Source organism: Cimex lectularius, unplaced genomic scaffold (assembly GCF_000648675.2).
Source record: "Cimex lectularius strain Harlan isolate CLEC.00 unplaced genomic scaffold, Clec_2.1 scaffold200, whole genome shotgun sequence".
Taxonomy (NCBI): Eukaryota; Metazoa; Arthropoda; class Insecta; order Hemiptera; family Cimicidae; genus Cimex; species Cimex lectularius.
Window position 1 is genome coordinate 1097328 of NW_019392893.1, and position 12764 is coordinate 1110091.

At 35.7% G+C, this 12764-nt stretch overlaps 1 protein-coding gene across 1 annotated transcript in view; it reads right to left on the minus strand.

Moving 5' to 3' along the window:
• The window catches only part of LOC106667737 (putative fatty acyl-CoA reductase CG5065), a 34976-nt gene extending 31374 nt beyond the window's left edge, over positions 1-3602 (minus strand). Inside the window, exon 1 of the mRNA XM_014395869.2 lies at positions 3476-3602. The gene's annotated coding sequence lies outside the window, so the exon portion shown is untranslated. The remainder of the gene's footprint in view (positions 1-3475) is intronic.
• Between the last annotated feature and the right edge of the window lie 9162 nt (positions 3603-12764).

Here is a 12764-nt window from a genome sequence, read left to right on the forward strand (position 1 = left end):
TTTGACGTCTGCCAGAGCTAAGAGCTTTTTTAATTTTTTCCCCTTCGCTATCGTGGTGAAGCAGGTCTCGTTTATGCAACGGTCTCGCTTTCTCGCCTTCGATGTCGGGCACATGATTCAAAAACCATGGTTTCAGCAAGGTCAGGAAAATGATTAAAAGTGCTCGGTGAAAACGCCAAAAATTCAGTTTGACTTAAATTGTCGTAAATTTTTAGAAAATTGTATTAAAATTAAGTCAGGATTAGCGAAATATTGATGAAAACCTTAATTGAATAGAGTTTAATTTGAAATCACAAGGGAAAAGTGAAAGAAAAACTTAACCGATGTAAATACTAAAATTTAAAGGAAAATCCAATTTGGAGGTAGGTAGTTTTCGATTGTTTTGGTCTATAAAACGCATTTCTTCTTTTCGCCATTTTCTGTCCAAATTAGCGAACTAAGCGGACCAACAACTATCTCATACATAGGTATATCTACTCGCAAACCTTACGAACATACTCACAAAAATCGTCTTCGATAAAAGACACAAACGATTCTACAATTGATCTGATTAAAATAACGAATACGTTATAAATTTTGAGGTTATTTACATAAAAAAGACAAAAACTGCACGAGAATGAACTGAGAAATTTAATATTTATTTGTTTATTATTCTAACTGCTTTATCATGATGAATACGTTATGAGTGACTTGTATGAACTAATAGGGTGTTTAACGCGGGCTTGACAAAAATAGTTTTTTGCAGGTTTGGCTGATTGTTTTCCCTCTGGAATGACGTCAGTTTCAAATTGTAATTAACTAAACAGATTTTAATCACTAATAACACGTTAGTTACAAGGTCCTGCTTATCCTGATTCACTCGGGGTCTTTGAACGGACAGGAAATTTATAAAATGATACTTCAAAATGATATGAAGAATTAAACTGTACATTTGTCAATGTGGTTTTTCCGATCACGTCAAAGATCAATTGAAGATAAGACACTAAATAAAAAAATATCCAAAGGAAAATCGACCTGTAATTTACGCGATCAGGTGTTACACCAATGGGGAAGGTGAAGTTTAAAAATAATTACAGTAGAAATATTGCAATATCTGTAATACATAATGACATATTTAATGTCAAATAAACCAAAAGACTGTTAAAGCTGTTACAAAACACATTTGGCATAATCTATAAAAAAAAATTATGTAGCAAAAGTGTTCAGTGTTCAGGTTTATACCGAATTGAAGCACAGAGGCTATTTGGTTTATGGACGTTTGATTTCTAACTTACTTCTTGCACATTCTGTAATGGCAAGTCGGAAGAAAACATTAACAGCACTTTCATCTATTTTCCAACAATCAAATAGAATTGGTAGCCATGCGTGCCACACGGACACTTACTTTTGGGCCAATACCCGTATGGCCAGATTGCAGATTAAGGTTGCTCGATGTGTTCTAGCTAGTTGAAAGGTGCAATTCCATGGCTCCGTATAGAGAGCGTGTAGGAATGCCACCTGATATGAGAATTATGCTTGAGCAAGGCAGCAAGTATTCTATTCTTCGAAGAAACAGGGTTGTGTTTTATGGCATATGGTACTAATAGTTTTGTGTACCTAGCGGGTGTTGAGAGTGAATGTATTTATTAGCGAGAATGTGTAGTGTGAAAGGGCCTATGATGGAATATTGTGCCTCATTAGGTTAGTTATATCACACGTGTAAAGGTGTGTCATGATATTGAAATAACGTCCACCTCATTATTTGAAGGTATGTAAATAAGAAGGCCTGTACATGTGTGTATGCATGTATGTCCGTGTGCAGATTTGAGCTTATGTAAATCCAGATCCAAACTAGAGTTGCTGATGGCAGTTGGTCTGCGAATCGGTGAACTCATGCTGAACCGGCATTGGGTCCCGCGAGAGAAGGCGGCATAATTATCAACTATAATATTTCTTCCTGGTGGTCTGCAGGGCGGTGAACCTGCAGTTTTATCTCTTCCGATCTTCCTGGATCTTGCTGTTTTCGTTTATCAGATGCTTTTCTTCTGCTTTTCTCCAACTAAAGATTTTCGTCGAGCTTTACGTTTCGATTTGCACGAATAATAAAAACCCTGATATGTCTGACTATTGATTAAATAATTTAAACCAATTGTAATACAAATACGACTTCTTTCCTAGTAAATTTAGTTTAAACTGATATCGTTAATTCATGCTGTAAATGAAAAACGTCGACAAACCCTCTAGTATCCCTGTTTTGCTCATAGATGCGTTTTAACATCTTCAGGGGCCGGTTTACAGGACCAACGCACGATAAAAACGCCCAGACCCGCATGACAGATCAAACCAGCGAGACCAGCCGGACCAGTAATATCAAAAACGACCGAACGGCAGATTCGATGACAACATTTATCCATTGTAAATGAAGATCGAAAACAAGTAAACAAGACAGAACAAGACGATCGGAAACTAATGAATTATTAATACTGTTAGCATAATCGAACATGTAATTTAAAATTTAATTCGGAGAAAATAAAGATAAATGCATAGATTATTTACAATCGACTTAAAAAATGAAATTAAACCAATTTGCTTAGCAGTCATCACTTACCATATTAATTTTTCTAATTAATTATTCTTTTATCCAAGGTTTTTGTTTGAGATGAAAAATTAGTGTCTCAAGCGGGATTCGAACCCACGACCTTCGGCTCAATACGCCGCTGCTCTAACCACTTGAATTCGATAGCTCAAATGGTTAGAGCAGCGGCGTATTGAGCCGAAGGTCGTGAGTTCGAATCCCGCTCGTGACACTAATTTTTTATTTCAACCAAAAATCTTAGTTTTTTTAACTTTTTATCTTAGCTCGATAAAAAGAATAATTAATTGGATTAAAAATGAAAACGAAACAGTCCTGTTTTATGGTAAATAACAATTTATATAATTGCAAATTCCTTGTAAAATGTATGGAAAAACGCACTTTTCCTGTTGATATTCAAATGGTTTATCTATTTTCTTAAAATTAGTTAAGGTTTTCAGTTGAGATAAAAAAGTCAATGGCACGAGCGGGATTCGAACCCACGATCTTTTCTTAAAGTTTTTGTAGGAATTGTCTTTTTATCGATGTTTAAAGTATACGATTGGAAGAGTATAAACACAAAAAAATAAAATCGAAAACATATAGAATAACTATTTAATTGGAAGTTAAAACTCATAATCACGTCCGGAGGTTATCATGATTAAAAACCTGGAGGTAAACTGAAACTGAGCATAAGAATTTATTAGAAAATTTGGCGTTCCCGCGGTGAAGAAGAAATATTTAAGTGCCCGAGTGTTGAAAATAAAAATACGCGAGTTATTGCGCAGAAGAGGTCCAATTACATAAAAACAATTCCAGAGTCTTTAATGTTTAGAATATTGTAAATAATTATGTATGCGGATGGTATGTCTTTGACCACTCGTTCACAAAACCGTACAAACTGGGCGTTGAAGTTCGACCTACCTTTTTTTTGTTTTCCGATGTCCGGAGCACCGAACGACCTGGAGAGCACTGACGGGAACCGCAGTCGGAAGAAGACTGATACCCAGGGTATGAACTGATACGAACCCCTCCAGGATAGGCAACGCGAGCCAGGTCCCCACTTCATCGGCCGGCTCACGGTCAACCCCCGTCACGTAAGCCGAGGTTGGCCAATCCCAGGTGAAACGAAGAAAGTCTGCCCTCACGGAGGCAGACAGACGGCAATCAGAGCGTGGATACGAATCTGGAGGGCTTTTAAAGTACATCTTCGTCATAACAAATTTACATATCTCAACCCTTCAGTACGAACGTTCATACTATTTCACTCGAAGAAAGGTCCGAAGCCTTCGTCTTTTTACCAGTCTGGTCTTTAGGGAAAAACGAATTTCCGAATTCTCGAAGCTCGGTTGAAAATTTTGAGCAACTTCGTGATTGCGTCAACCGATATCAGACTGTGACGATTTGTGGATTTGGTTGAATGATAATGATCGTAGGTTAGTTCTTCCACAAGCTTAATAGTTAAAAGTGTAATCGAACCGATTACATAGTTTTCGCCAAGTCTAACTGTGCAAATCAAAATTTCCTACGTTTTTCTAGGAATGATCTGTGTTAATACAAGTAGGCATAGTCTACAGTCAAATTCTAGTAATTATATGGAGTTAAGAGATGTACATAGTAAAGTAGACTCTATGACTTCAACTCAATAGACAAAATACTATGATTTATACAATAAACTTTCTCAATCTGTCAGAATCATTTTCTCATCTGCTACCTCCTGGTCAGCCTTGTTTCGCAGGTTTGAGTTATCGGGTTGTCCGGAAAATAATGCAGGATTTTAAGTTTTCATTAAAAAAAATCTATATAAAATATTCTGTTTACGTTTACAGGATTACTCATTTGTATGAATGTCNTTGATTAAAGAACATTGCTTTAAAGTAACTAGTTTCTTTTTTTTTGTTTAATACCAAAATCCTGCATTATTTTCCGGACAACCCAATATTATCTCGGTCGTGTCCCGTTTCAATGTGTTATGACAGCATGGACGAATTACATTACCCTTTTCTTTTTTGTGTCTTGTTCACTCCTCAATAACAATCAAAACTTCTAAAAAGAAGTCTCACTTGCAAAACTTGCTCGTAATAAATCTTGGACAGTACTAATCACACAAGAAGTGGTTCTGCTACGACTGAAGTACGGTGTATTCAACTCAGTGGGCCGTTCAATTTTGCCAAGTATGGAGCAACCGACAATTTAAAGGTACGTTTTCCTCGTGCGAGTGTTCTGATGATCGTTCAACGATGGTCACACAACGATGCAGTCGAAAAACTCCTGAGTCCTCTTATAAATCCTTTATCCGGAATTTATTCGCTCTATCTACTCCATTTACGAACTGTATGATTTATTTAGAAGCGCCTAAAGAATTGATTTGTTACATAAAACTTTTTTTAACTTAACTTAAGAATTTTTCTCCTCGAATTCAAAGTTGGCTAGAATAGAAGTCACTAGGACCAAACTTCCTGGTATGCCCATTGGCTTACGTTCTTTCAAAAGTTTCAGGTTGACCTTTCCCCACCTTTGATAACCTTGTCGACTGGTGACTTCTTTTTTTCCAGTCCTGCGCTCCAAAATAAAGGAACATTTATTGAAGGATCGATCTTACACTCACACAATGTTTAATCTACAAGAAGATAATTTGAATTTAAAGCGCATTGTGAGGCCCTTCATTTGAACTTGGCCTTTTGGTTGAGAGACAAGGAGGAAATATGCTCTCAGCAATTCTTGGTCCGTCGAAACGATAATAATAACATTCAACGACCTTCAGTTTGTAACATCAATCCACGAGTCATGCTTTGCAAAATAATCTCTTAAGGGCACATTTTGTTAATAAAAGCATTCTTATTCTTGTTTTTCGCAATTTAGGCTGAAACCTGAAAAAGAGTGTTAACTTGTTACTGTTTATAGTTAAGTCTATGTGAGAGAGGATAGAATATGTGTGTGTGTGTGTGTGTGTGTGTGTGTGTGTGTGTGTTTGTGTGTGTTTGTGTGTGTGTGTGTGTGTGTGTGTGTGTGTGTGNTCTCTCTCTCTCTCTCTCTCTCTCTCTCTCTCTCTCTCTCTCTCATTTACATAATCTTGAGAGATATGTAAATAAAGCGATATAAATCAATCAATCTCTCTCCCTCCTTCCCTCACACACTCTCTCTCACTTCTCTCTATTTCTATCTTTCTTCTCTCTTTCTCTCTCTCTCTCTCTCACACACACACACACACACATCCATCTTTCTCTCATTCTTCCTTTAACTCTCACACACACATTCTATCTCCGTCTTTCTCTCTCTCTCTCCCTCCCTCACTCTCTCTCTCTCTCTCTCTCTCTCTCTCTCTCTCTCTCTCTCTCTCTCTCATACCAGATATTTACTATGTATACAGACGACATGAACATATATATAAAATCAAATGCAAATAACTTACATTTAAATGAAAACATAAATAAATTAATCGAAGAAAGAACAAAAAAAATTGTTCAGTTCAGTGTTCAACTAATAATATTTTTTTTATTACATTTATTTGGTATTTACAACTAAAAGTGATGTATTAAGTAAATATGTTCGTATATGTTGAATTATCATTTGAGGCTCTTGCAGGAGAAGTTGCCCAGTGGTAACACTCCTTCACACTGATATCATGTTCAGTGTTCACATAATGAGAAGGTCTCGAGGCCACTTTCGCTTCAATCGTCTTGGAGGATTCTCAGATAGGGTTGGAAGTGATAAATTTCGTACGAATAGATTACTGTGTGTGTTCAGTGATTGAGGAAATCTTTTATATCGGGTTTTGATGAGTTCATGTACAAACGGGATGTGTAGGTCTTTATGGATAGTGTAATTTGAAACGTAAAAAGGAACATTTATAATTTGACGGAGAATTTTTGATTGGACTGATTGGATACGCTGGGAATTGGAATCCTTGGTTGAGCCCCACACGTCACAACCGTACGTCCAGAGAGGTCTAATCATTGTCTTGTAAATTAAAAGTTTATGTTCAGGTCTAATTTTGATGGTGAGTCGAGTAGTCTTTTTAACAATTTATAACGTCGGTTTGTTTGCTGTATTTTCAGTCTTGTATGGGGATTCCAAGTCAGTCGTTTATCCATGAAAAGTCCAAGATAACGCACAAGGTCAGTGGTAGGCAATGGAATTCCATTGATACTCACCGCAGGACAGACATTTTTACGTAAGGTAAAATTGATCTGTGTGCTTTTTGTTAGATTTACGTTTATTCTCCACTTTGAGAACCATATTGTTAATTCATTCAGGTGTTGTTGTTAGTGTTCAGTGTTAATTGAGGGGTCCGAATTGCTTGTAAGAATCGCTGTATCATCAGCGAATGTGTGTGTGTGTGTGTCGAAATGTTAACGTGTGTAGGAATATCTGCAGTGTATATGGAAAATAGAAAAGGGCCAAGTATGCTTCCCTGAGGAACACCCGCCCTTATGCGTATATAAGGTGAGAATTCAGTTCCCTGACGGACTCACAAAATCGAGCCGTCAGATAAGATCTCAGTGTAAGATAGTACGTAACTAATAATAAAAACATTAAGTTGAGATCGTATAATATTTTAATGCTTCCATATGTTACATACTGTTTGTCTGTAATATCATATATAAATTATAACAATAATCATAAATTAAAAGTAGTTTTAAACTCATAAGATATGTATGTCATAAAATACGATTCAAGAATGCATGACACAGTTCTAAACCTTTTGAAAAGAGAAGAAATATTAACATTGTTTAACAATATGAGGTTGACGAATAAACCATCCTACCTGGTAGAAATGATACTACCAATAAATTTTAAAGCTACGCGTTTAAATATGCTGTATAGAAATCCATTACGTAGAACAGAACGTATAAAAATTCATTTATTCCAAAAAGTATTCAATTTTATAACGTTATATAATTTTATGATTATATTTTATTCTCAACTCTGTAAAAACATGTGAACTTAATATTCGTATAAAAAAGCCATAAAAGAATAACTCTCACGTATGCACTCCCAATATAATTAATAAGACATATCGCTTTATAAAACATATTACAACTTGCTTTTTGATGAATAAAAAGTTAATAAAAATTAATTAAAGTAACTATTTCTTTCAACTAATTAATCTTTTTATTTAAGGTTTTGGTAGAAATGAAAAGGACAAAAAATGAACATTCAACACTAAAAAACTCATAAATACACAAATTAACAATAGATCACAAACATTATACACACCTTTCAATTAATTAATCCTTTTATGTAAGGTTTTGGCTGAAATGAAAAAGCTAGTGCCACGAGCGGGATTCGAACCCACGACCTTTGGCTCAATACGACGCTGCTCTAACCACTTGGGCTAGCGTGACTTCGATCCACTAGGACACCAACTCCCAATCTCAACAAACAAGCTTTCGAATTTTCCCTCCTTTTTGCCATTTTCCAAATGAAACAAGGATTCGAAGTCACGATAGTTCAAGTGGTAGAGCAGCGGCGTATTTAGCCGAAGGTCGTGGTTCGAATCCCGCTCGTGGCGCTAGCTTTCATTTCAACCAAAACCTTACATAAAAAGATTAATTAATTGAAAGAAGTAGTACGGTCAATAGTCCACTGCATATAATGGATATACTAATTATTATCACTATTTTTGTTGTAAGAGTTATTATGGACTAGCAATTACTAGCAATATGTTTTCATGATGATTTCCTGCAATTGTAAGTAGTTCATGGTTCTCTCTTTCAATTTGTAAAGAATTTTATGCTTGATAACTAAGAAGACATAATTATGTAAAGAATTTTACTTTTGATTTGTACATATTATTTGTGAAGACGATGGTGGACATCTGTGTACATGATATAGTTTCGATGTATCTCGTTAAATGTAAAAAAGTTCCTTGAGACCTAATTTGCGAGTAAAAATAAAATGATAAAATCAAATCTCTGTCTCACTCACTCACTTACTCACTCATTTCATATTATATTTTATTAAAACTTTTAAGTTAGTTATAATTAATGTATAATAGTTGTCGTAGCGATCCATTTAAGTTGTAATTAAATTTAGTGCCATCTTACATCATTGCCGTGAGATATTCTAATAAACAATAATTTTAGTTCCTTTTCAATTATTTTTAGTTTTTTCTTCTAGTTTACGATTAATAATTTATTTTTGTAGATGAAAACCGTTCTTTTCAGAATTTCTTTCAGATATTTTAAGAATTTAAATAACTTTTTATACTGAATTACTTCTGTGTCGGGTAAGCCCACTGGCAATCGACGAAAATCTAGGCGTACGGAATTCTACTTTTTTTCTACTGATTAGACTTAGGGTTTTGGAATTGTCGTCGTAGATCATCATCCCGGTCTTTCTAGCCAAGAAAGTTTCACCTTTCACGCGTGTTTTGTCGTCAGTCAAAATAAATTATTGACCTGTGTGTAAATAACTAGATGATAGCGAAATGAAGATAGACTAAAACAGGCAAAACAGGCCAGAATCACATGTACTGTAATAAACAAAATCATCTTTGAAGTAAACAATGATGTGGAATGCAATCAAATATCCTGGTTTGTCAGAGTCTAATAGAAATTCGTTAAATCCAAATTTATTTTTGTTAAAAAGTCGAACTTAAAACGAATATTTTCAGTAGATTGATTTAGAAATGATGAATGATGGAGTGAGTGTGGTGTTCAATCCTTTTTTAAAAAGATAGTTCCTACTCACAGTAAGTTGTTTTGCAACGATCCGGATTTCGAGCCCTGTAGCTCATCATCATTAGGACTTCTACAACCTGATGATGAGCTAAAGGGCTTGAAATCCGGATCGTTACAAAACAACTTACTGTGAGTAGGAACTATCATTAAAAAAAACAAAAAAAAAAAAAACTTTTAATAATTAAATGGTTGATATAAGCAATAAACAAGTTTAACCTGTCGCAAACAAAAGCCGAAAACCTGAAAGAACACGGATGACCTTTCCTTATTGCCTCTCAACGCCATTTTTCAAAATATTGAAGTCATAAATATTCATATCAACTGTTACCTTTTATTTATTTTATTTTTTAAAGACGATTTGGAACAAGAGATAAAAGTATGCCAGGAGAGTTTTTGGTTTCGTATCGAAATATCCGTCGATCAGACATCAATTTGATTCCGAGAATGTATTTTGGCCTGGAAATTTACGGCCGTATACTCACGTAGACCGTTGCGACTTCTTGGAAGTGGACATACACAAATGAAAGCAAAGTGATTTTTTTAAATTGTACCAATTTTGCACAACCTGATTATTATTTCAACCGGCGATTTTGAACCCGCTAGCGCAAAACGGAAGTAGTTCGACATGTCTGACTGTACACGATAGTTTTAACTATTTTTATAGCTACGCCCCGATTTTTAAAAATTATCATTTACTTTTATAAATTATAAAGATAATAAAGATTATAAATTTCGTCCAATAAAATATGAAAATGTCCTGTAAAAACCTTGAAACAACCTGATACTGCCATAATAAAAAATTAAATTTCAAGATTTTAGAATAGTAAATTGATCGATGATCATTTTGCCAAGGGGGGAAATATGATTCGAGATGGATTTTCGTGAGGGGGTAAATAAATTGCGAGTCGAGAATTTAAAAGTAAACATTATCCTTATGGATTATTAAATTCACTAGTTTTCGTGGTCCGATTGACCAATTAATATCTTTCAATTAATTTTTAGTTGAGATAAAAAAGTCAATGTCACTAGCGGGACTCGAACCCACGATCTTCGGCCAGATAAGCCACCACTGTACCATCCGAGCTATCATGACTTCGATCCATTCGGACACTAACTTCCCATCTCAAGCCCACCTTATGAGTTTTCCCTCCTTTTGCCATTTTTCAAATGTCGTGTAATCTATTTGATTCTCGGCGACAATTGAAATGGCCACGAAGAGCTTTAGTGAAGACTTCATTTTAACTTATTCATTTCACTAGTTTCCGTGGTCCGATTGACCAATTAATATCTTTCATTTAAGGGTGGTAGAGTGGCGGAGAATCTGGCCGAAGTTCGTGGGTTCGAGTCCCGCTCGTGACATTGACTTTTTTTTATCTTAACTAAAAACCTTATGGATTATAGTTTTTACGAGGATCTTTTATTGTCATTTCCTATTAAATATATTTCAAAAGCTTACTCTTTAAGTTTTTAAATGGATCGGGCAAGCTTGCATAATGATAGAACTTCTTCGAAAAGTCATCGCGGATCATCATACCGGTCCGCCTTGTCTCGCCTGTTTTGTCAGACTCGTTTCGACATTTCACGATCTTCAGTGGTTTCTCGTGTTTTCACTGTAATTGCAGGTGAGAGGGGGGTAATTAAAGTTCGGTTGCCGCAACGGGGCGTTGAAACGGTGCTCATCACTGTAATGGTCCCGGGTTCGATTCCTGCGGCTCTGAATTGAGCTTTTTTCAAAAACAACGGCACCTCGGGGCTGATATTTCTGTTGTTGGAACCCGAGAGAAAAAATTAATAATAAAAAAAAGTTGAAGAGATGCCTAAACACTCCTGAAAGTCCAAACCAGCAAGACCAGAAAGAGGATGATGTGCGACTATTAAGTTACAATTCTACAAAGTTCAAGTCCAATCAGAGGTAATTACATTGTAATATGTAAACAAGAAATATCTTTCTACCAGATTTACTGATCTGCCAGATTAGACAAGAGAAGAGTTAGAACCCAAGGTAGCGTACGTACTCAGTTTTTGGAATAGGAATATTATCGAGGGAATATTATATGATGGGTTTTGTTTCAGAGGGTAAAATATGGGTGTATTTTCTTCAATTTATCTTAAGGCGCCAGAATTCGGTCCATTCGGAAAAATCGTTCTGTAGGAGCAAAGGATCAGGAATTTGGAAGGACAGTTTTAATTTGTAAAGGAGACCCTCATGCCACAGACGATCAAACGCTTGTGTCACGTCAAGACTCTATGCAGAACTGCTTGTGCTCAAGGAATGAGGATGCGGTTTCTGCAAAGTAAAGTAGAAATATTATGTAGTTAAAGTTTTTGCTCCTTTAGAAAACGATTTGACTTACGCACATAAATGGGAGATAACAAACAGAGGATGACAAAAATAATCAAAAACCGAAATCCATTGTATAACCGAAGGAGGCAGAAGAAGATTGTCATCCCTTTTGGAGTTTGGGCTTTTCTTATCGAACCTTACACAATCAAGCGTTTATGGCACGGCGAATTTCTCGGATTAGAAAATACAAATGCATTTTATCAATCGACTTCGAGGCCCGGAGTTACATTACACATAGAAATGCCACGAGGGAATTCCAGAAATCTTTTGAAAGCCGCACAGTTTTCTTTCAATGAGCCTACAAATATTTTGCACCATTACCTAACCTTTTTGCGAATATGCTCGACGGATTTAAACCCAGGCCGATTTCTTCTTTCTGAGCCTCTCTCTTCCCGTTATAAATTATTAATAGGCTTTATTTTCGGGCCTGGTTGCACACCCTGACTACTGAAACACTCCCATTTGGTCGTACCACTCTTCGGATTAGGGAATCATCTGAATGTTTTTATGATCGGATTTAATTGAGGTGCAGGGAAACATTAAATTTAACTTTATTCAATTAATATTGTTAAACTTTTCAAACTGAAATACTAATCATTACTGGAAAGCAGGAAGGAGGATGAAACACAATTCTAGCTCACCAATTTTTGCCTGCAATCTTTAATTCGTCTTTTAGGACATTTGAACAAAATAATAAACAAACAGCAATTTATTGTTTTATCACAGTCCACAAACTTTCATATTATTAACTATTAAAAAAATTAATTAAGGTAAGGTTCGAATCCCTCTCGTGCCATTAGCTTTTTTCATCTCAACTAAAAACCTTAATTAATTGGTCAAGCGGACAAGAAAATAGTGAATTAATGATTTAAAAATGAAGTACACTTCACTAAAGCTTTCCGACGCCATTTCAATTGTCGTCGATAATCCAAACCGATTACACGACATTTGAAAAATGGCAAAAGGAGGGAAAACTCATAAGGTGGGGTTGAGATGGGGAGTTGATGTCCGAGTGGCTCGAGGTCACGATAGCTCAGGTGGTAAAGCAGCGGCGTATCTAGCCGAAGGTCGTGGGTTCGAATCCCTCTCGTGCCATTAGCTTTTTTTCATCTCAACTAAAAACCTTAATTAATTGTCTTGTATTAATTGGTCAAGCGGACCCCGAAAATAGTGAATTATTAAA